We start from the raw sequence: 23,953 nt of genomic DNA, 5'->3' as shown, positions 1-23,953 counted from the left end.
CAGATATCGGTCTTCACACAGGGTATTAATAAGTTAGTGACCCTGTCTGACACGCCTTGTATACTAACTTGTCTCCTTGTAGTGTTCCCACAACCTATGGACAGCACAAGGAGAGGCATTGGCACCTGCAGCAACACAAGCAAAAGTCCATATTTTGGATCAAAAAGACTGCCCTTGCAACAAGCACTGAATTAAGATGCTGCATTGCATATGCTTAGTTCAATACAATGTCCAGAAATTGCAACTGCCATCTGTATACCTCACTAGAAAACACTGGGGCACCGATACTCATTTCCTTCCGAGATGTCGCCTGACACTGTAATGTATAAAATAGGCAACAGATGGAAAATTATTCACACCATGCAATTAGAGCACAGGTACCACCTGCATCAAAATAGATCTAACATATCAGACATAGGTACAGGTGTTCCCCATAATTCTTTTAAAAAGTATAAATTTATCCTACTTGGAGACAAGATGGTCGGTGTCTTCATGAAAAAACGTTTTTGGTTGCCTATGGAATTGTGATTGTACTCTGGTGTGCAACTCTTTGTCTGAAGCAAATTGACAGCCACACATTGCCAAGGTTTTTCAAGTATGCTGCAGAAGTTTTGCTGGAAAGCTCTTACATATCCTCCACACTGTCCCAATACCTCCCCAAGTGATTTCCATACCCTTGGTGCCCTTACCAAAGACATTTGTGGCTGTCGATTTGATTCGAACGAAGAGGTGCACGCCTGGGTACAATCATGGTTCTGTAGGTGACAGCAAACATTTTTCCATGAAGGCTTTGACCATCTTGTCTCACAGAGGGATAAATGTATTAAAAGCTATGGCAATTGCTTTTGAAATAATGAACAGTTTACTTACTCTTTCTTTTTAAATATCTGTCTTTGTTTCATTTGACAGTTGCTTATACATATGTGTAGAAACAGATCACTTACAACTTAAAAACAGAACAGCTGAGGAATTAAAATTCCATGTAAGAGAAAGAGGGAAATTTATATAAAGGCCAGAATAATCAAGATCTCATGTTACTCGCAAGCTGCAAGAAATACTATAATATTTTGAGGAGAGTCATTAAAATGTCCAGAAGTATGCACATCCTGACAGAAATGAATAATTCAGATAATAAGATTAAAGCTATATGGGTCATTCTCAAACGGGAGGCACGACAGCCAGCCAGTGTACCCCAATACCATAACAATTAAACTAAATGGCAATTTTCTCGCTGGTAATTCACAAGCTGTGAATACTTTTAAACAATCACTTTCTAAATATAGCAGCAAAAATAGATTAAACAGTTCAGTTGAAGAAGCAAGAGAATATATTAAAAATATCACTCCACAAAACTTTAAGCAACTAGAAACAGCACCAACACTATGAAACTAACAGACTTATAAAAACTCTAAAAATCAAAAGCTTATCTGATGTCGGTGGAATTTCAAACAAATTTGTGAAAAGTTGCTCTAACTTAATGAGTAATGTCCTCATGTAAATATAATGCATCACTGACACAGCAAATTTTCTCAGATTAAAATATGCAATAGTTTCACTATTTTATAAGAAAGGTGACAAGAAAGTTTTAAATAATTGTTGTCACATTTCCTTACTGGTATCTTTTTCCAAAATATTCGAGAAAGTTACATACTCAAGAATAGTTTGACTTTTAAGTGTTTACTTAGCATATCACAGTTTGGATTCCAGAAGGTCAATGCGACTTAAAAAGGTATTTACACATTCACCTAACAAATATTACACGCCTTAAATAATAAAATGTCGATGGCTGGCACTTTTTTGTGATCTTCTCAGGGTATTTGATTGTGAAGATAATGTTACACTCTTACAAAACTCAAGTTTTATGGAATTGATGGCTTTACACACAACTGATTTGAATCATACTTCACAGAATACAAAAGTTGAGCTGAATAATTCACACGATGTTGGAAAGGTAGAAAATTTTAGTGACTGGGGGGAAATCGCTAAGAGTCCACCAGGATTCAATTTTGGGTCCACTCCTATTCCTTAAATATGTGAATGACCCTCCAATTAACATTGAACAAACAAAATTGGTACTTTCTGCAAGTAATGTTTGTGTTATAATAAATCCCATTAGACAGAATGCAACAGAAGAGATTGTTAATGATGTTCTATGGAGAATTATCAGGTGGTTCTCTGAAAATGGATTCCCCTCTCAATTTTGAGAAAACATGCTCTATGCAATTCTGTAAAATAAAGAGAGCAATACCAACAATTGATGTAGCACACGAACAGGAGACAGTATATAGGGCAAAATGGTTCAAATTTTTGGATGTACATACTGCTGAAAACTTTAACTGGAAGAACCGTCTTACTGAGCTTTCCAAACAACTCAGCACACCTACTTTTGCTCTTTGTATAGATAACTGCTGATCCTGGAAACAAACAAATCATTCTCCTGGCATATTCTGGCTATTTCTACTCAATAATATCTCGTGGAATAATTTTCTGCAGTAACTTCATCGCTTAGAAAGAGAGTATTGATTCCACAAAAGCAAGCAGCAAGAATAACACGTAGTATTCATCTGTGGTTGTTATGTAGGTACCTCTTCAAAGAGTTATGTATTTTAATTACACTATCACAACACATACATGATCGCTAATACAATTCTTCATAAATAATCTATCACAATTTGAGAACAGTGATGCCCACACCTAAAACACTAGTGGGAAAGATGACCTTTATTACACGTTATTAAAGGTGTTAGTGTCTCATAAAAAGAGTTCAATACGCAGCAACTAATTTCTTTTACAATTATGCCAATAAAATAAAGTGGCTGACAGGTAGAAAAGTAAAGTTTTAAATGTAACCTGCTTCTATTGCTTAAAAACTGGGAGCCGGTAAAAAATTAGTTTTTAAGTGTAGTTGCATGAGTAATATGTTAATTACTGTTAACACATGTATATGCAGCCTGTAAACTGACTCGTTTCAACTAAAGGGTCGTTCAAATGATTTATGAAACATGTAACTCACTAACCAACCTACAAAAGGAACAGACTGATACCAATCAGCCAAAAAGCACTGATTATATTAACAAATACTATTTTACACTTCCAAGAGAATAACATGAATTGAAGTTTACTGGCACACTGTATTGTATACAGAAATGAAAGAAGGAAGCACCAGGAAGTAAGTACTGCATACGCATCTTCTGTTTTTTACAGACCAACTACTAATGATCAGTGTCTCTAATTTAAGAATGAAAAATAATTTCTCCTGGCCTAAACCCGGCTTCAGCTCTGAAAGGAGTACATCAGTCATTCATACTGCTATTTGGTCTTCTACCCAGATAAATTTGGGCTCAGTGTGATAGTGGAAAGCCCGCCCACCGCTGCCACCCTCCGCCAAAATCTTCGTTGCGGTGTTTAACATGGGGTGTAAGTTGTTTCCCTAAAGCAATTACTTGTGCGACAAAAAGTGCTCACTCAAAGACTATTGTTTACCCATGTAACTGTATGTAAAATGTGAATTCAATTACTCAATATCAGTGTTTGTCGTTAAGTAAAATCTATAAAACATTAAAGTAAACATAGTTTGTCTGTCAACCTCAAGGCACTCGTACTTAGTATTGTGGTAACAACAATCATGTCCCATAAAAACAATATGCATGTACTGATAGTTCTGGAACAAAGTTGATTCATGTACAGCAAGTCTGATCAGAAGGTAGCCCTTATCACAACTGTATGTTATTTGGGGATGTACCGCTATCTGAGTGTTTTAAATATCAGTCGCATGTTAATATACTAAGCGATGTTTCTGTGTAGCTAGTATCAAAAATTTATGTCACACCTCTGCTACCAAATCGGAATTTTTTGATTCTACTTCCACCTACAAGGTGAAATTATGCTGACGTAGCAGTACTGCATCCACATTTCCGTCGTTATGAGATTCGTAGTGAACAGTGATTTTCGATCCCGTAACTAGTGGTAAACCCTAAACACCCGATGTTGTGCTTCACTCCCTCTGCAAAGAATCAATAAACTATCCGCACACAATGTTTGTTACTTTTGTTCGTTGTCGATGAGAACTGTTTACGTGGTATGGTACACCAGATTTTGCGCAGTTTCAAATAACCTAGCTACACAAATGACGCTATCACTCACTTCCGAATGATACTCAGTTTCGTTTACTTGAAACTACAAGAATAAAATATCACTACTAACAGCTTCAAGGATGGCACATTTTAAGGCGTTACCCTCATTTCAGTGAACTGTTTATTTCAGCCTTGGTGAATCATAACATGTGACCACCGACCGCCATCTTCGTCCCGAGTGCAACGCTAAATGTTGAGTTGGCTAACCTGAAGATTGTTTATGCATGACGCTAGTTCTCATACAGCTCTGTTGGGAAACCACAGAACAATATGACTTACATGGCTGTCGCGGTCGCTTTAGAAGCAATCAGTGAGATCATTAACGTTCCAGACAAACGTTATGTCACTAAAGAATAGCTTAAAATTGCCTAGTGTGTGTTACTTAACCTCTTTGGCGTCAGTCAGCTGTCATTGCGGCTGGGCAGTCGCAGAGCAGTGCTGCCGCTGCGGATGAGAACAGCGTGGAATTGTGAAATTGTAGTGTCGCTGCTCATATGTTTTGCTGGTACGGCTTGGCTGGGTGGTGTTGGTTGATGCTATAAGCGAAGAGCAAGCAGCCTGCAGGAATGGTTGTTGTGGAGTTTGTTTAGCCCATCGGCGTAGCAGACATTCACGTATTTACTGCCTGGTAAGTCGTTTTGTGCAGCCTGGAACATGTAGATGTGATGTACAGTGTATCTAGAGCTGTTAATCTGTAATTCGTTGAAAACTTTTTTATCAAAGCACGGGTGTGCGTCGTGTCCCTTATTCGTCCGCAAGGAGTAATGGCTGAAATTTGACCCATATATTCTGAGATATGTATTTCAGCTTCACGCTATTGATTGATGCTCCTGCCAATACGGACAGAAGGCGTAAGTGTGCCTGCGTGAATACCTGCGCCGTAGACAGCTGGTTTTTTATAGCAGGCGACGCAGCCTCACAGCTTGAAGAAAAAGTTAACCTAGAGGTATAATGTGTTGCGTACGTCCTCAAGGGTCGGGAACACGCAGCTGTTGCTCTCGCGTGCCTATATTTGGTCGATCAAAGCTATTTGTTTCGAACTCTGTAGCGAAAGCCAACGCCACGCCGAGGAGTTTAGCATCGCTGCCAAGCTGGTAAAAGATTTAAATTATCTCCGCGATCACGTGCCCTATAGCTTGGTTTCCTTGCGGTATCAGTCGAACGCTTTCTTGATGGATTGCCTTTTTGATGAGAGAATCATTTCTTATGTAACAGACCGTGCGTACGTACTTATTTTCCGCGTCCCTTTAATGACCCCCGGCCCCGCTTACGTAGCGAATATTTTCGGCTCCTCCAGACTGTCTCGGCATGTAATCTGTCGTTTTTAGTTCGCAGCTATACACCTGCTCGGTCTGCTACTCCAGGGCAAGAAAGCTGTCGATGCGAGGCCCTAGGAACGAGGACAAAGTTATGCATGGGTGGCACATAGAAAGTCCAAAGCGGCATTGTGTCCCTTTTTCGCTATTTTAATTTGCTTCTGCACTGCTGTTTTTATTTATCATCGACAGAAAAGACGGGTTTTCCGATTGATGGATATGTGTCGTTATTAGGGCAATCAGTCCTGCGGGCATACTGTGTGATTCACTGACCAAAAAGCATCAGTCGGAATGGATGCCCGCAGCTCCTTTTGCAGGTTGTTACTTCCAGAAACTGTTCGTGTTTTGTCTCTCCGATCGAAGCTAGGCGTCTATGAGCCTGCTCAGGCAAATAGGCTCCCCCAGGAATACAGCGTCGCCCCTAATACGGATAGTGTGCTGCTGGCGTTGCTTAAGGCGTTCGTTGTATCCGTGGCGTCGGTGACGCTATGTGTGTGTGTGTGTGTGTGTGTGTGTGGTGACGCTGTTTGTGCGCCCATGTTTAACGAGAGCTAATCTGCTGTTCGTGGCCCAAGTCGAGCTGAGCTGCCGACGTTTGCTGTTAGCGAAGGAGGGGTGGGCGATAGGCGATCAGTCTTCTTTGGCCAAAGGGGGAGGGGGGCAGGCAGCGGCCACCGTGTCGCAACAACACGCCAGGCAGCTGTTTACCTGCCGCCCCGCTGCAGTTTTCTCTTTGCTTGCCGGCGTTTCCCCTGGTAAGGCTTTTCGTGCTCCTGTTTTGCGGGACGCGTTTTCCGCAAGCAACGGGCTTCGCGTCCCAGGCGTTCGCCGGTGCTAGAGAGCGAAGCTCTCCACGCTGAAGGGACGCCTAGCGATCCGCAGCCAAACCATCTTATCGTGTCCCCTGCCCGGAGTGAAGCAGCGTCCTTCTTTACTTCGGCGAGCTGAAGACAGCTGTGGAATGTACCCCCTCCCCCCCACTCTCTTTCTTTCATCGCCTTTGTTTACGGAACGTTATATACTTTGCAGGGCTTTTCAAGCGAACCATCAGCTTTGCTACTCGAAACTGCGTAGTATGTATACCATAAATCTTACACACACACACACAGGTCAACTGAAACGCACCCCCCCCCCCCACCCCCCAAAATCCCTCCTGGTTAGCATTTACTTATTTATTCGTCTTTCGACCAACACAACAGTGTAGGACATATCACATAAATAACTTATGTAAAACAGGTACGAAATGGGCTAGGATTAGGCAAGGGATGGAGTAAGAGGTTGGTCAGGTCTTTTTCAGTGGAAACATCCCAGCATTCACATTATCAACTTAGGAAAACCAACGTCAGGAACCCGGCGCTCGCGAGTGGAAGTCCAGTCGGTGTCTTACCCCTGCTAAAGCCGACCCGCTCGGTATGCGATTTGGGAGAAAACAGTCAATAGAATACACGCATGTAGTCCACAAGTAGCTTATATCATGCTCGATAAGTATACACAATAACATTAGTCGAACATAAGAGTTTGTTTTATATGGTGTCTGAAAAAATACGAACACCTACCAGCACTACTCCCTCCATAACTATTTTCGTACCCGATTCTTTTCGTAGAGGCGGTGTATACATTTTGCATAGACACTCACAGAAAGATAGTACACCTCTTAACAGATTAAAAATGTACTGAACAATAACCGAGGGTCTAGTATTTCTGTAAGCTTAATATATTCACTTACGTTGTAGAAACACTTCTCAAGAAGAAACGTTTTTAGCTCGGCTCTAACCTCTTTACCAACATTTTTGTGTATGTTGGCAGTGCATTATAAAGAATGACACCGTGGCTCACATGTCCTAGAGTAGGAGTTCGTGCTTGCTCTACGTAAAGTGACAAACACAGTACCGTGTGTTACAATTTTGATCATCACTATTGGTCTCAAAGTATAACTCTGATCTGTCTACCGCCCAGATTTGGGTCTTCCGCCGTTTTTCCTTAAGTTGTTTCGGACGTGGGTTACACTGGCGAGTAGTTATCACACTGGACCCACATTCGGAAGGAACGGTGTTCGAAATCACACCCGGACGCACTGGTTTAGGCATTCCGTGCTGCTTCTGAATCGATCAGGGCTGAGGTGATCTCTTCGAAAAGGGTATGACCGATATCCTTCCCCCTGCTTACTATGGCGAAGCTAGAACTTCATCTCGAATGATATTATCGTCAACAAGGCGTTAAATCTTTAATCTTCGTTCCTTTTAGTATGGTTCGTTCAACGACGGCAGGCCTACCCCCCACCCCCCTCCCTAGTCTAAATGAGCGAGTGCAGCGACTCTTAATTACTTCCGTGCTAATGAAGGCGTTGCATTCATATTTCTTTTGTGATTGAGGAGGAGGGAACACAGGATCCCATCTAATCCATTGCGAGAAACACGGCGACTCTGTGACTTTGAAGAATTAGCTCAGATTGCTTCCGCTTCTGTGACACCCATATGTCTGCATCTCCACCAATAGTGGAATCATCGCCACATTTCATGCCGTTCGGAAGTTTCACGAGAAAAGCAGACTACAGCGCACAGAGAGATTACACGCAGTATAACTGCAACAAATTGAACCTGCCCTGTGTAGTACTAAACACCGGATGATTATAATTAAAGTGCAGCTACTCATGGAGATTCAACGTGGGCTGTAATTACCATATTGCAGCGAAAGTTATTAGATATGCAAATGCGTTAACGCGGAACCGGTTTACGCTGAAAAAGTTCGTTTTGGCCACGAGGTCCGAATCTGGCGCTGTACAGCGTCTCTACGTTGTTTCCGGTGCTCATGGTGAACAAATTGTGTAAGCGGCAGTGTCTAATAAATTCAACATTATGCTTTCCTCAAGTGTTTGACCTTTTCTACCCACATCCTACTCCTAATAAATTACGTACGGAAACATTTCTGTGTGTCTTTTTTGCGTTCACAGAGCAAGATTACACCTAGTGGTCAAAATTGGAACTAATTTTTTTCAGCGTAAATCGGTTCCGCATTAACGCAATAGAATATTTATAAAATAGCGCTGCCACACGATAATTACAGCCCACTGTGAATTTCTGTGAGCATCTGCCATTTAATTATAACCACCTGATACCATTAACAGAACAGTTGTAAAAAAGATACGTTTATTAAATAGGTGACCGGTTTCTATGGCCAGTTTAAGGTTATTAGAGTATCGGCGTAACTTAGGAGACGAACGCTAGACAGTGTCCTCAAACTACTGTCCGTTTATTAAGACTCTGTAGCTATCTACGTTTCCTTAGAACCAAGAAACATACTATTGATGCCTATATCCGCTTTTCGAAATCAAGTAAGTAGCCATTCATCCATACTAACGTCATTCTTAGTGAGGAATAATGAAGAAAATCTGTCCTTGATCCGAAGTAGAAAGCTGTGAGATATTTAGCGAGTCATGGTAGGTATATCGAAAAGACAGGTTAGACGCTGTAGGAGGAAAAGTGTTCACTGCAGTCGACGGAAGTATTGTCTCTGTTGAGGTCGAAACTGTGTGTCCGTGAAATTATCTGGTCGCGTCTAAGTGAAATCTCGTTGTTGGATGTTTCTCCTGGCTAACCGATTCGGCTGAAACAGTTGTAGAGTCAGCAGCGCGTAAATACCGAGATCTTGCAATACTAGTTGGAGATACTGGCTGGATGTGGCTTTTCTGCCGAGTACAGACATGGGCGTGTATGAATTCATTGCAGGGAGTACAGTCAGTCTTGCAATGTACATTTGAACACGGCTTTCGAACATTGTTGAGCAGCTAGTTCGGCAGCCCATACGCGGCGGATTTCCTTAACCCTTGTTGCTACAACCAGGCTGCACCTTATCGACAGCGTCAGCATAGACATGGGGATTAGTGATTACGATGTTCACGAAAGTTAATAAATCAGTTAATGCCAGGAGAGTGTTTCCGCTAGAAATACCAGGGAAGCAGCTGTTAGCAATGAAATGACAACATTCTGTTCCGGTATGATGGACAAAGGGGATTTATGGGCAAAGTTTAAACGCACTGTAAATCGTGCTCTAGAGAAGGACGTGCCTAGTAAGTGGGTTAAGGACGACGACGACGACACACCGTGGTTTTATAACCAAATGTTGAGGAAGCAAAGGTTGTTTCACCCTCGGTTCAAAAGAGAACGCGCAAATGAACACAGGCCAAATTTAGTAGAAATCTGTGTGTCTATTCAGAGAAAACAAAACCACGTCAGTCATACCTTAGCAAAAGCTCTGGCCGAGAACTCGAGAAAATTCTGGTCCTATGGAAAATGATTTAGTGGGTGTTAGACTTCGATCTAGCCTCTCGTTGATCAGTGCGGTGTGGTAGTAGAAGATAGCAAAGTGAAGACTGAAGTTTTAAATTTCGCGTTTAAGAAAACTTCCATGTAGGAGAATCGTACAAACATACCGTGGTTTGACCGTCGCACAATCCTGTATCGACGTAAGTATCCCTGGCGTAGATAAACAGCTGAAAATTTGAAAACAAATAAGTCGCCAGGTCCAGGTGGGATCCCAACCCAATTTTGCAAAGAGTGCTCTACGGCAATGGCCCATTACTTTGCTTGAATTTATCGCAAATATATTGCCCAGCGAAAAGTCCTAAGTGACTGGGGAAAAAAGCGCAGGTGGCCCCTGTGTATAAGAAGGGATTCGCAAAATTACATACGAATATCCCATAAAACGGTTTGCCTCAGAATTCTGGAAGATACTCTTGGTTCGAATATGAGCAATCTGCGGTTGTTTGCTGACGATGCTGTAGTGTACGAGAAGGTTTCGAAGTTGAATGATTGTAATACAAGGCAAGATGACGTAGGCAAAACTTTTAGTCAGTGAATGGCACTTAGCTTTAAATTTAGAAAAAAATGTGAATTAATTCGGATGAATAGGAAAAACAAAACCGTAATTTGCGGATTCAGCATTAGTAGTGCCCTTATTGACACAGTCAAGTCGTTTAAATATCTGGGCATAACGTTGCAAAACGGTATGAAATGGAACATCTCACAGAGAATTGTGGTAGGAAAGGCGAATGGTCGACTTCAGTTTATTGGGAGAATTTTGGGAAAGTGTATTTAATCTGTAAAGGAGACCGCATATATGACGCTAATGCGACCTATTCTGGAGTACAGCTATCGCTTATAGAATCGTACCTTGATAACATACAACAAATGGTCATAATTGAGAACCAACTATCAGACATACTCAAAATTGAAACCGGAGTTATTCAAGGATCAGTAATTGGCCCATCTCTCTTTCTAGTGTATATCAATGACCTCCCACATAACTTGCCAGACAAATCAATTCTATATGCTGACGACATCACCTTAATAACATCAGACGGAAATTGAAAACTTTACAGGACAAAAATACAGACATGGTAGAAAACTCCACCACATGGTTACAAAGCAATAAATTGGTCTTAAATGGCAATAAAACAGAGACAATATATTTTCATTTCAGTAAGTTGAAACCAGAAGGGACGGTAAACACATCTGTCAAACTGCTAGGAATGTATTTAGACGCGAATTTGAACTGGGGCGAACATACGCAACAACTATGCAAGAAAGTGTTCAGAGTAATTTTTTTATTGCGCAAACTTAGGACTTGTCAGTAAGAGCCAAATGTTCGAGGCATACTATGCCTTTTTCCACTCGCACCTGGTCTATGGCATAATACTTTGGGGGAACTGTTCAGGGGCTCAGGAAGTTTTTAAGTGGCAGAAGAGGGCAGTTAGGGGTATAAAGGGCTTACCCGACAATGAATCATGCAGATCAGCATCCAGGGAGCTGAAAATAATGACTCGCTCTGCAATATTCATATACCACTGTCTGGTAGACATCAAAGAAAACCAGAGTAACTTCACAGTAAGGGGGAGGTACATTCACACAATACAAGAAATGAACACTACATTGACACGCCCCAGGTAAGGCTAAAGAAAACCCAAAACTGCCATAACTACATGGGATTAAGCTATTCAACAAACTGCCTATAACCCTAAGGAAATGCCAGTACAGCAACTAGGGAAGAAACTAAAAAATTGGCTGATTCTGAATACAACCTAGAACATCCTGGAATTCGAAGAAAACTTGAGACGCTTCCAGAATGAATGATGATTATAGCATGTGGTGAAAATATGACGGTATCATATTCTGTGACAAATTTGATCCTAGGAAATGTATAACTGTACTTTTCTTTTCTGTATATTTTTTAAAAACTAATTGGTACCTTTAAAAAAAAGCCTGTATGTATTGCATTGTATTGTTTTGGTACCTTTCCTTGTATTTTTTGACGCTGTCTGTTACAAGAAGTTGTTTAACGACAATAAAATCATAATAATTAAAGGAAGACATCGAAGCATTTCAGAGACGAGCTGCTAGATTGGTTACCAGTAAGTTATAACAACACGCATGTATTAGGGGAGATGGTTCGTGAGCTCAAATGGGAATCCCTGGAGAGAAAGCGACGTTCTTTTCGAGGAATGCTGTTCAGAAAATTTGGAAAACTGGGATTTCAAGCTGACTGCAGAACTGCTTAAGGATGACGAAGCTAAGAGAAATTAGGACTCATACGGAGGCATGTGGACCGTCGTTTCCCCATGCTCTATTTGCGAGTGGAACAGGAAAGGAAATGGCTACTTGTGGTACAGGGTAGCGACCGCCAAGCATTGTACGGCGGGTTGTGGAGTATGTGTTAGGTGTAGAAGCACACATTCATGTAGGGCCTGCAGTGTGATCATAGTCATCTTAAAACAACATTTCAGTGATCCATGCTGAAGATGGCGACCAGATGGGTCGCTGGGAAGGTGACTGTATTCTTCGACTGCAGACACGACAACAATATATTTAATAACATCTGTCACAGATTAGGCCTTAGACCTATTCCGACTGGCCATCTGCTGCCTACAAGACAGTAAGAGGAGCGATGCTAGTAAAGATACTGCAGCTTCTTTCTTCAAGCAGCTCCTCATGTGGCTCCAAGATCCTGAGTGGATCCTATTCCAGACTTCCCTACATCAGAAAAATACGAGGCGGTGCCGGGAATCGAACCCAGGTCTTTACGCGCCGGTGGCAGCGACGCTAATTACTCAGCTACTACGGCGGTCTGTAGTCGGTCAATACACCTTGAAAACTTACGTAGTCATAGCCCGACGGTTTGTTCGGAAACCGCAGTCATTTACTACACATGCTACTATTGGAGGTAGTGTGCCCTTGTCTTCCATTGGCTTCCGAACTGACGCACCTTGCCAGTTGTAGGGGTATATACCGTTTTCTGTAATGGCTGTACGACACATCTTGGTTACGTGCTGGAATCTAGTTAGAGAGGACAGACGTTCAAGCTTCTCTCAACCATCCAGATTTCGTTTTTCTGAGATCGGTTAAGACTAATGCTGCAATGGTACTTTTTAAAAGGACACTCAATTCCGTTCCGCATTCCTGTCCTTCTCTAATGACGACCTCGTCGAAGGAATGTTAAATCCTGACCTTCCCTTTTTTAAATACCGACCTGCTCATGATTCTAGCAGCGCAGCGCCTCGCCCCCCACCCCCTCCCCCCTCCCACAAAATTCCGTCGGTGCATTGATTCACGGTGGCATGACATTGACTAGAAACACTGAGGCAGCTATCTAGGGTTGGTCCCTCTAGTGCCTTGCATGACGTTTCTGCAACACGTGCACTAAACGCAGACTGGTATGTCCCAAGAAGGCTTAATTTCTTCAAGCCTTCTCTGGCACCAGTTTCCGATGTTCGTCCCACTTTATATTGCAACAATTCAGTTACTCATTTTCGTCACCATGTTCACCTCCAAGGACTATGCTGGCTGCCTGTTCCGTCTTCAAAAATTATTATTCATTTTATAAACTGAAACGCCTTGAAACATCCGGGCTGATTAAAACTGTGTGCCGGACCGAAACGCGAACTCGGGACCTTTGCCTTTCGCGAGCAAGTGCTCTACCAACTGAGCTACCCAAGCACGACTCTCACCCCGCCCTCACAGCCTTTTCATATCAGCGCACACTCCGCTGCAGAGTGAAAATCTCGTTCTGGAAACATCCCCCAGGCTGTGGCTAAGCCACGTCTCCGCAATATCCTTTCTTTCAGGAGTGCTAGTTCTGCAAGGTTCGCAGGAGAGCTTCTGTAAAATTTGGAAGGTAGGAGAAGAGGTACTGGCAGAAGTAAAGCTGTGAGGACTGGGCGTGAGTCGTGCTTGGGTAGCTCAGTTGGTAGAGCACTTGCCCGCGAATAGCAAAGGTCCCGAGTTCGAGTCTCGGTCCGGCATACAGTTTTAATCTGCCAGGAAGTTTCATATCGGCGCACACTCCGCTGCAGAGTGAGAATCTCATTCCGAAACGCCTTGTTGTTGCAAAGGATATTTATGTATCATAGATCCGTGTTTCATCTTTCATGGCAAGGCACCTTTAGTGGTTTTAATAGTTTGTTACTAATTCACCACAGCCACCATAATGTAAAAAGGCCAAACGTGTCTGGAACACTAATAAATGTAGATTGCAGCAACAAAAGCTTTGTTTCAATTTATAAAACGATCATTTATATACCGGATGAGAAAAACAAAACTGTCCCGGAAAATGATCGAGTCACATTAATGTGACCACCGCCTGTGTTCGACGTAAATGTGCAGTAACCACTCACAGACGGCAGCTGGCAGCATTAGCAGTGTAGGGTATATAATCTGCGATTCGACTCGCAGAAAACTTTGCAGTCGTTGTCGTAATGTGGAAAAGGAGCGATTGATCTGACGTCCAAAAGGGTACGATCATTGTCCTTCGGGAGAGGGGTGGAAGCATTTTCGAAACGATTAAGTCTGGCTGGCCGCTGTGGCCGAGCGCTTCTAGGCGCCTTAGGTCGGAACCGCGCTGCTGCTACGGTCGCAGGTTCGAATCCTGCCTCGGGCATGGATGTGTGTAATGGCCTTAGGTTAGTTAGGTTTAAGTAGTTTTAAGTTCTAGGGCACTGATGACCTCAGATGTTAAGTCCCATAGTGCTTAGAGCCATTTGAACCATTTGATGAAGACCGTAAACTGTTCGCGTGTCACAATGGTTAAATTGTAGCGAGTATGGCAAAATGGCGCTACCCAAAATCGGCGTCGAGGCAACTGTGCTGCACCTTTGTTGTTGTTGTTGTTGTTGTTGTTGTTGTTGTTGTCGTCGTCTTCAGTCCTGATACTGCTTTGATGCAGCTCTCCATGCTACCCTATCCTGTACAAGCTTCTTCATCTCCCATTACTTACTGCCACCTACATCCTTCTGAATCTGCTTAGTGTATTCATCTCTTGGTCTCCCTCTACGATTTTTACCCTCCACGCTGCCTTCCAATACTAAATTTGTGATCCCTTGATGCCTCATAACATGTCCTACCAACTGGTCCCTTCTTCTTGTCAAGTTGTGCCACAAACTCCTCTTCTCCCCAATTCTGTTCAATACCTCATTAGTTATGTGATCTACCCATCTAATCTTCAGCATTCTTCTATAGCACCACATTTCGAAAGTTTCTATTCTCTTCTTGTCCAAACTATTTATCGTCCATGTTTCACTTCCATACATGGCTACACTCCATACAAATACTTTCAGAAACGACTTCCTGACACTTAAATCTATACTCGATATTAACAAATTTCTCTTCTTCAGAAACGCTTTCCTTGCCATTGCCAGCCTACATTTTATATCTCCTCTACTTCGACCATTATCAGTTATATTGCTCCCCAAATAGCAAAACTCCTTTACTACTTTCTCATTTCCTAATCTACTTCCCTCGGCTTCACCCGATTTAATTCGACTACATTCCATTATCCTCGTTTTGCTTATGTTCATCTTATATCCTCCTTTCAAGACACTGTCCATTCCGTTCAACTGCTCTTCCAAGTCCTTTGCTGTCTCTGACAAAATTACAATGTCATCTTCTCCATGGATTTTAATACCTACTCCGAATTTTTCTTTTGTTTCCTTTACTGCCTGCTCAATATACAGATTGAACAACATCGGGGAGAGGCTACAACCCTGTCTCACTTCCTTCCCAACCACTGCTTCCCTTTCATGCCCCTCGACTCATAACTGCCATCTGGTTTCTGAACAAATTGTAAATAGCGTTTCGCTCCTTGTATTTTACCCCTGCCACCTTTAGAATTTGAGAGAGAGTATTCCAGTCAACATTGTCAAAATCTTTCTCTAACTCTACAAATGCTAGAAATGTAGGTTTGCCTTTCCTTAATCTGTTTTCTAAGATAAGTCATAGGGTCAGTATTGCCTCACGTGTTCCAGCATTTCTGCGGAATCCAAACTAATCTTCGCTGAGGTCGCCTTCTACCAGTTTTTCCATTCGTCTGTAAAGAATTCGTGTTAGTATTTTGCAGCTGTGACTTACTAAACTGATAGTTCGGTAATTTTCACATCTGTCAACACCTGCTTTCTTTGGGATTGGAATTATGGGGCCGACGACGGCTGCGAAGGTATGCACGGGCGAATAGACGTTCAACTATCGAGGAACTGACCGCACTAATGAACCAAGGGGCTACAGTGTCTCGCGAACGTTGCTGCGTGTGTGTCCCTGCAACAGGCGCCCCATACTCATGCACCCATGCTGACTGGTGTTCATTGGCGACGAAGACTGAAACATGGATGCTAGTACCGAAACTGGACGTCCATTCAGTGGCGGTAGTGACATTTTCAGATGAATGACGATTTATGCTCCATCGGACAGATGGCTGTTGGCTTGTACAGCCATGCAACAATTCTCGGAAGAGTCCAGGCCGGAGAAGGGAACACTGTGGTAATGGGGAACATTTTAGTGGAATTCCCTGGGTCATCTCGTCATTGCGCAAGGCCCAATGGATCAACTTAAGTATGCATCCACACCTACATGCAGTTTGTTTTTCCTCGGCACGATGGCATCTACTAGCGGGATCATGCAGCGTGTCACACAGCAGGCAGTGTACGTGTGCGGTTCGAAGAGCGTCAAGATAAATTTACCGTACTATATGGCCACCAGACTCCCGGATTTATACCAAACTGAGAATATGTGGGATCACTGTGGTGTGCGTACTGTAAGACCTTCGGTACACACACCATCAGACTATTTGACTTGTCGCTCTAACGAAGTAGGCGAGTGTCAGCAATATGTCTCGTGGTCTCATCGTGGAGTGTTTATCTTCTGCCGTTAGGTCAGACGATAGAAATGCCACTTGCACGCTTAGAGTAGCAGATTGACAGTGACCAACTTTAAACAGAACTTGATTAATTTTCACACATATTTATTAAAATAATAAAAAGCATAGAAATTACTTAACTTGATTCTGGATGCTGTTTACAGTTGACAATCTGAAGTTCCTTTGGTCTTGGTACGTTAATCTTATTCTCACATCTCTGATACTTGAAAAGTGTCTATACATTTCTCTTCATGGCTATGTACAGGAATATGGTAATCTTATTAGATGCAGACTGAAACTTGACTATAGACTGGTGCAGACAAATGCAGACTGAGTAATCGGAGGTCTGTACACTCGTTATAATACCTCGCGCGTTCAGGTATCACTGCGCGAGTGTGATCCGCGAGGAGAATAGGTTCTACGTCAGCAGCAATCTCATTGGCTGCGTTACATACAGGGTGTTTCAAAAATGACCGGTATATTTGAAACGGCAATAAAAACTAAACGAGCAGCGATAGAAATACACCGTTTGTTCCAATATGCTTGGAACAACAGTACATTTTCAGGCGGACAAACTTTCGAAATTACAGTAGTTACAATTTTCAACAACAGATGGCGCTGCAAGTGATGTGAAAGATATAGAAGACAACGCAGTCTGTGGGTGCGCCATTCTGTACGTCGTCTTTCTGCTGTAAGCGTGTGCTGTTCACAACGTGCAAGTGTGCTGTAGACAACATGGTTTATTCCTTAGAGCAGAGTATTTTTCTGGTGTTGGAATTCCACCCCCTAGAACACAGTGTTGTTGCAACAAGACGAAGTTTTCAACGGAGGTTTAATGTAACTAAATGACCGAAAAGCGATACAATAAAGGATCTGTTTGAAAAATTTCAACGGACTGGGAAGGTGACGGATGAACGTGCTGGAAAGGTAGGGCGACCGCGTACGGCAACCACAGAGGGCAACGCGCAGCTAGTGCAGCAGGTGATCCAACAGCGGCCTCGGGTTTCCGTTCGCCGTGTTGCAGCTGCGGTCCAAATGACGCCAACGTCCACATATCGTCTCGTGCACCAGAGTTTACACCTCTATCCATACAAAATTCAAATGCGGCAACCCCTCAGCGCCGCTACCATTGCTGCACGAGAGACATTCGCTAACGATATAGTGCACAGGATTGATGACGGCGATATGCATGTGGGCAGCATTTGGTTTACTGACGAAGCTTATTTTTACCTGGACGGCTTCGTCAATAAACAGAACTGGCGCATATGGGGAACCGAAAAGCCCCATGTTGCAGTCCCATCGTCCCTGCATCCTCAAAAAGTACTGGTCTGGGCCGCCATTTCTTCCAAAGGAATCATTGGCCCATTTTTCAGATCCGAAACGATTACTGCATCACGCTATCTGGACATTCTTCATGAATTTGTGGCGGTACAAACTGCCTTAGACGACACTGCGAACACCTCGTGGTTTATGCAAGATGGTGCCCGGCCACATCGCACGGCCGACGTCTTTAATTGCCGAGCGAGGTGGCGCAGTGGTTAGCACACTGGACTCGCATTCGGGAGGACGACGGTTCAATCCCGTCTCCAGCCATCCTGATTTAGGTTTTCCGTGATTTCCCTAAATCGTTTCAGGCCAATGCCGGGATGGTTCCTTTGAAAGGGCACGGCCGATTTCCTTCCCTAACCGGGGCTTGCGCTCCGTCTCTATTGACCTCGTTGTCGACGGGACGTTAAACACTAACCACCACCACGTCTTTAATTTCCTGAATGAGTATTTCGATGATCGTGTGATTGCTTTGGGCTATCCGAAACATACAGGAGGCGGCGTGGATTGGCCTCCCTATTCGCCAGACATGAACCCCTGTGACGTCTTTCTGTGGGGACACTTGAAAGACCAGGTGTACCGCCAGAATCCAGAAACAATTGAACAGCTGAAGCAGTACATCTCATCTGCATGTGAAGCCATTCTGCCAGACACGTTGTCAAAGATTTCGGGTAATTTCATTCAGAGACTACGCCATATTATTGCTACGCATGGTGGATATGTGGAAAATATCGTACTATAGTGTTTCCCAGACCGCAGCGCCATCTGTTGTTGAAATTCCCGTTTGTCACAAGTAGTCGACTTAATCGCTGCGCTGTATCAAGGTGTCTCCAGTACTGACTCAGACTGTGACTGACACTGACATTACCATTTAATGTTCGAAAGTCGTACGGGGTAATACGGTCAATACAGTGAGGCCTGGAGACACCCTGAGGTAGCACAGTGACAGAGGCGGCCGCTAGTGAGAAACAGGATATTCGGGTCGAGGTCTGACACAAATTTTCGTTTGTCACTACACTGCCCATTTTACGCTGCCATTTCACCTTCATCCATCATTCATCCAGTTCATCTGAGCTAATGTAATTAAACTGATACATAAACCGATAAGCAAAAACTTGAGGTCCACATGATTGATAGCATGTTGATTCACCTTCGGAACGCCGTACAGCAGCATTCTAAAAGTCCTTAGTAGGTTTTCGGCAGTAGGTCACGTAATTCCCGTAAATCATACCTGTCGGTGGTTTGTGAGCGCGGAGCTGGCTGGCTCCAGGTAGCGTCCCAGACCTTGTCCATCGGCTTCAAATTGGGTGAAGTTGGTGACGGACATCAACGTAAGTTCACTGTCATGCCCTCAGACCACTGCAACATGAGTCTGGCTTTGCGATACGGACAACAGCGATCTAATATAGATTTAAGTGTTAGGAAGTATTTTTGAGTGTTTATCAGAAAGAATCATCCGATTTGCCATTTCTATATTTCTGGAATTAATGAACATACACAGCGAATTTTGTTTTTTTGATGAACAGGAAACTGGTTTCTTTTCGTACCTTTTATAGGAGTTCAATATTCCCACCTTGTGATGCACGACATATATGAATGCGGTATTCAAATTCTTCCCACACTGCAGCCAGCTTGTCTTGGACACAGTTTCCACAGCTGCTGTTTATGCGATGTCTCAATTCATTCATTGTTGTTGCTATCGGAGGCACATCAACAATCTTTTATTAGCCCCACAAGAAATAATCACATACAGTCAGGTCCGGTGATCTTGGAGGTCAGTAATGTAAAGCTGAATTATTTGGTCCAGTGTGTGCGATCCATCGTTCAGTAATCCATTGATTTATAAATTCCCGCACTTCCAGTTGCCAGTGTGGCGGTGTCCCATCCCGTTGGTAAACGAAGTCGTTCGAATCTTTCTCCAACTGTGGGAAGAGAAAGTTCTTAAAGCATGTCGAGATATGTGCTTCCTGTAACAGTGTTTCCGGCTAAGAAAACCCTCGAAACTGCACAAAATTTTGGAGAGTCCCTCTCGTATTGCGCAACTTCATCTGATTGTTCCTTACCCCTTAGTCTCACGTTGACTTTTCACCTTTCCATTTAAGTGTGCATCGTCACTAAATACTAAGCGTGGAAGAAAACTGTCATCACCCGTCTTGCCAAGAACGATATTACAGAACTCCACGCGTTGTTGTAACCTTCACGAAGCGCTTGCAGTGGCAGAATTTTGTATGGTTTGATGTGTAAATGTCGACGCAACACACGCCAGACGGATATTGGGGGCATGGTGAGCTGTCGAACTGTACGGCGAAAGGATTTCTGCGGACTCCTTGTGAAACTGTGGCGGATACGTTCGACGTCTGTGACACACTCGGGGACGGCCCGGCGATGTTCCTTTACACAAACGACCTGTTTCTCGGAATTGTTCACACCATCGTCTAATGCTCTGTGCTGCAGGAGGATCCACACCATACCTAGTACGAAAGTCACGCAGAACAGTTATTACTGACCCGCACTTAGCAAAACGTAGAACACTAAACGCTTTCTGTTATCCCGACACCATTTTCACTGGAACTAACGCACGCAGCTTTTCCACACGTCGCTGCCGAACGCTGGCCGGATATAGAACGGCTCGTCATAAAAGAAGGGAAAATGCTGCGCCTGGTTGGCTTCGTGAATTCCGTTATTGTAGGCTCGTTATCAACGTAGCAGGTAACACTTCCAGAACTGAAATGTATTTCTCGGATTCGGATAAGGAAGGAGCTAAGAGATTACTAGACGAGTGACTGTAATACCTTCAGTGGCTTCAGTATTTAACTATACAGAAATCCTTCAGTACTCTCTTAGGTTACACACAGCTTATGCAGGAAAATTACCCTGTGGTTGAGTAAGGAATTTTCATCATTCTTGTTTTTAATCACAATAGTACGTTAGCTAAAAACGATAACGTATTGCGGTTTTCGTATAAGGAGCGTATTGTGGGAGATTTGCAGTGTATTATTTCATTATGCTTAAAAATTAAATGGCATTCGAAGCTGTATTGCTCCTCTGCTCGTCTCTTTTTACGAGTGAACTGCAGCTGGCCACGCCACTGCAGGCTAGCTGTACCAGCTGACCGGCCAGGGCTGTCAAAGTTAAATGCGCCGGTAAAGCTGTTTGTTGTCCCGTATTAGCACAAAGTCGATGTGCGCATAACGCACAGCACAAAACGTACCCTTATTATCGTACTTGACAGTACTCTAGACAGCTTGGCTCACGTGAAACGGAAATCCAATGAGGTTCCAGCAAACGCGGAAGAATACACAGTGCAATGTTTACAGCAGGTTTATTCTTATGATGAACGGATTACACAATTGAAGTCGGCGCACACTGCTGCTACCTAGCAGGAACCATGTAAATGTCTGAGAGTTTGTTCTTTCCAACAGTATGTTGTTCATGCACATATCTCAACTAACACAATAGCTATGATTTTTTAAAAATCTGGTGATTGATTTTGATACACCCTGTATTTGTCTATAGTGCAGCCTCGTACAAAAGTGAAACGTGGACGATAAGCAGCTGACAACAAGAGAATAGATTATTTTGAAATGTGGTGCTACAGAAGATAGCTGAAGATTAAATGGGTAGATCGAGTAATTAATGAGGATGAATAGAATTGGGGGAAAAAGAGAGATTTATGGCATGACTTGTGTAAAAGAAGGGGTCGGTTGATACGACACGAGCCATGAATAAATCGTCATTTTGGTGATGGAACGGAGTGTGGGGGGGGTAAACGTTGTAGATAGAGATAAAGGAATGAATACAGTAAGCTGTTGCAAATGGATGTAGGCTGCCGTAGTTATTTGCAGGTGAAGAGGCTTGCACAGGATAGAGTAACTTACAATTGGACACACCCGGTAACGATATTTGGGCTGTTTCCTCGCTGTTCTTCCTAGTAAAAGAGCCACGAAACAAAATGTTTCGATGAAAAATGGTTCAAATGGCTCTGAGCACTATGGGACTCAGCTTCCGAGGTCATCATTCCCCTAGAACTTATAACTACTTAAACCTAACTAACCTAAGGACATCACACACATCCATGCCCGAAGCAGGATTCGAACCTGCGACCGTAGCGATCGCGCAGTTCCAGACTGTAGCGCCTAGAACCGCTCGGCCACACCGGCCGGCTGTTTCGATGAAATCTACGGCGGTACTGAAATAGTAGCGGTTTTTCCTGGCGCTGTGTGCACACCATAATGTACTTCCGGGACAGCGGTTGCCCCGACTGAAAAATCACCTGTGCGCGCGCTTAGCCTTAATCAGAGTTTGTGCGCTCTGTTCCTTATCACCTCGTTGTCGACTGGACTCTAAACACTTCTATCTTCCTTCCTCCCTTCGGTTTACTCTCAGTCCACAGTGCGTGTTCATTAGAGTTTTCGTTCCATTCAGAGCACACTTTTAATTCTTCACTTCCACCGACAAAGGGAGACCACGACGTTGGGCTCACGAATTTAGTTCAGACTTTGTACACCTCTAGTTGGCTCAGATTTACTTCAAACATTGTGCATCTTTAGTAGGCCACAACATAATGTGCAAGTAATAAGGTGCAACTAGCACTACGTCTTCAGGCGACGAGTGGCTTACCGGGACCATCCGACCGCCGTGTCATCCTCCATGGAGGATGCAGATAAGACGGGCGTGGGGTCAGCACACCGCTCTCCCGGTCGTTATGATTGTATTCTTGACCGAAGCTAATACTATTCGGTCGAGTAGCTCCTCAATTGGCATCACGAGGCTGAGCGCACCCCAAAAAATGGCAACAGCGCATGGCGGCCTGAATGGTCACCCATCCAAATGCCGACCACGCCCGACAGCGCTTAACTTCGGTGATCTCACGGGAACCGGTGTATCCACTGCGGCAAGGCCATTGTCCAATAAGGTGCAACGTGTATGAGGTGACGGTTCGACTCCCGCTCAAACTTAAACTTTAATCCATACTATCGGAAGAAAGAGAAATCTTTCAAAATATCAGCGAGCCGCGTTTTCCCTTAGAAACTCTGAACGTTGCTTGTAAAGGCGAGAAAACTGCATTCATTCGATGTAGTAGATGGCGTTACAGTTTGTTTTCCATGTCTGTATGACAAATACCATACTGCAGCGTTGACGTCGAGAGAACGTCGGACGAGTAATCGTACATTGCTCGTGTGGACTGGCACATTATGGCTTACTAAATAACTTCATTTACATAGTCTTTTATCTAGGTTTGACTTGGGCTTTCCAAGCCGGTCCGTCGTCCTTGAAACTTTGATTAAAAATAGCAAACATACAAATAACGTATGAAATACTCTACAACTTCATGGAAAATCACGTAGGATTTTTTTCATTATATTACCTCTTCCCGAGCTCTGCGAGCCCCCTAGAGATAAACCCAAATGCTTGCTTTGAAATTGACCGACGATCACGTTTCAACAGTAAAAATATCATAACAATGGATATAAATGAAAGAATAGCCTCAGGGTCAAGATTTCTGTTCTCACTAAGCAGCCCACTCAAAAGTAAAGCTTTGTCCATCACCACAAAGATGAAGATATGAAACACTGTTATCTGCACCACAGTACTGTACGGTTCAGAAAGCTGGACGCTTACAAAGACTGAAAGAGAAAAACTGAATGTTTTCGAAAGAAAAGTAATGTGAAAAATCTGGGGACCTGTGTTGGGGAATGGCGTATGGAGAATTCGAAAGAATAGTGAAATTTATCAGTTAATGAAGCAACCCACTATCATCCAGAAATTAAAAAATAGGAGACTGCAATGGGCTGGACATGTGGCCATAATGGAAAACAACAGAATCACCAAGACCATTGGGCCGACCTCGTACAAGGTGGAAAGATTACATACAGGACATCGCACCATTAGGAATTTCCGCAGGGTGGAGAGAGGCTGCGAGAGACAAAAGGCGGTGGAAGCAGATCTCTGATGCAGCGCGTGGTCTACAGGGCCTCTGATCGCTGAGAAGAGAGAGAGAGA

General features: G+C 43.4%; 1 protein-coding gene and 1 non-coding gene across 2 annotated transcripts in view; both read left to right on the top strand.

Annotated features, from left to right (window-relative positions):
• Window positions 1-4,664: 4,664 nt before the first annotated feature.
• Window positions 4,665-23,953, top strand: part of LOC126424886 (hepatocyte nuclear factor 3-alpha-like) — a 433,342-nt gene continuing 414,053 nt past the window's right edge. The window contains exon 1 of the mRNA XM_050087719.1: window positions 4,665-4,761. The gene's annotated coding sequence lies outside the window, so the exon portion shown is untranslated. The remainder of the gene's footprint in view (window positions 4,762-23,953) is intronic.
• On the top strand, window positions 13,669-13,743 carry Trnar-gcg (transfer RNA arginine (anticodon GCG)). Its single transcript has one exon. It is a non-coding gene; the product is annotated as a tRNA-Arg (tRNA).

This window comes from Schistocerca serialis, chromosome 10, assembly GCF_023864345.2.
Source record: "Schistocerca serialis cubense isolate TAMUIC-IGC-003099 chromosome 10, iqSchSeri2.2, whole genome shotgun sequence".
Classification (NCBI taxonomy): Eukaryota; Metazoa; Arthropoda; class Insecta; order Orthoptera; family Acrididae; genus Schistocerca; species Schistocerca serialis.
Note: the sequence above shows the minus strand (reverse complement) of the source record. Positions and strands in the feature narration are given on the sequence as shown.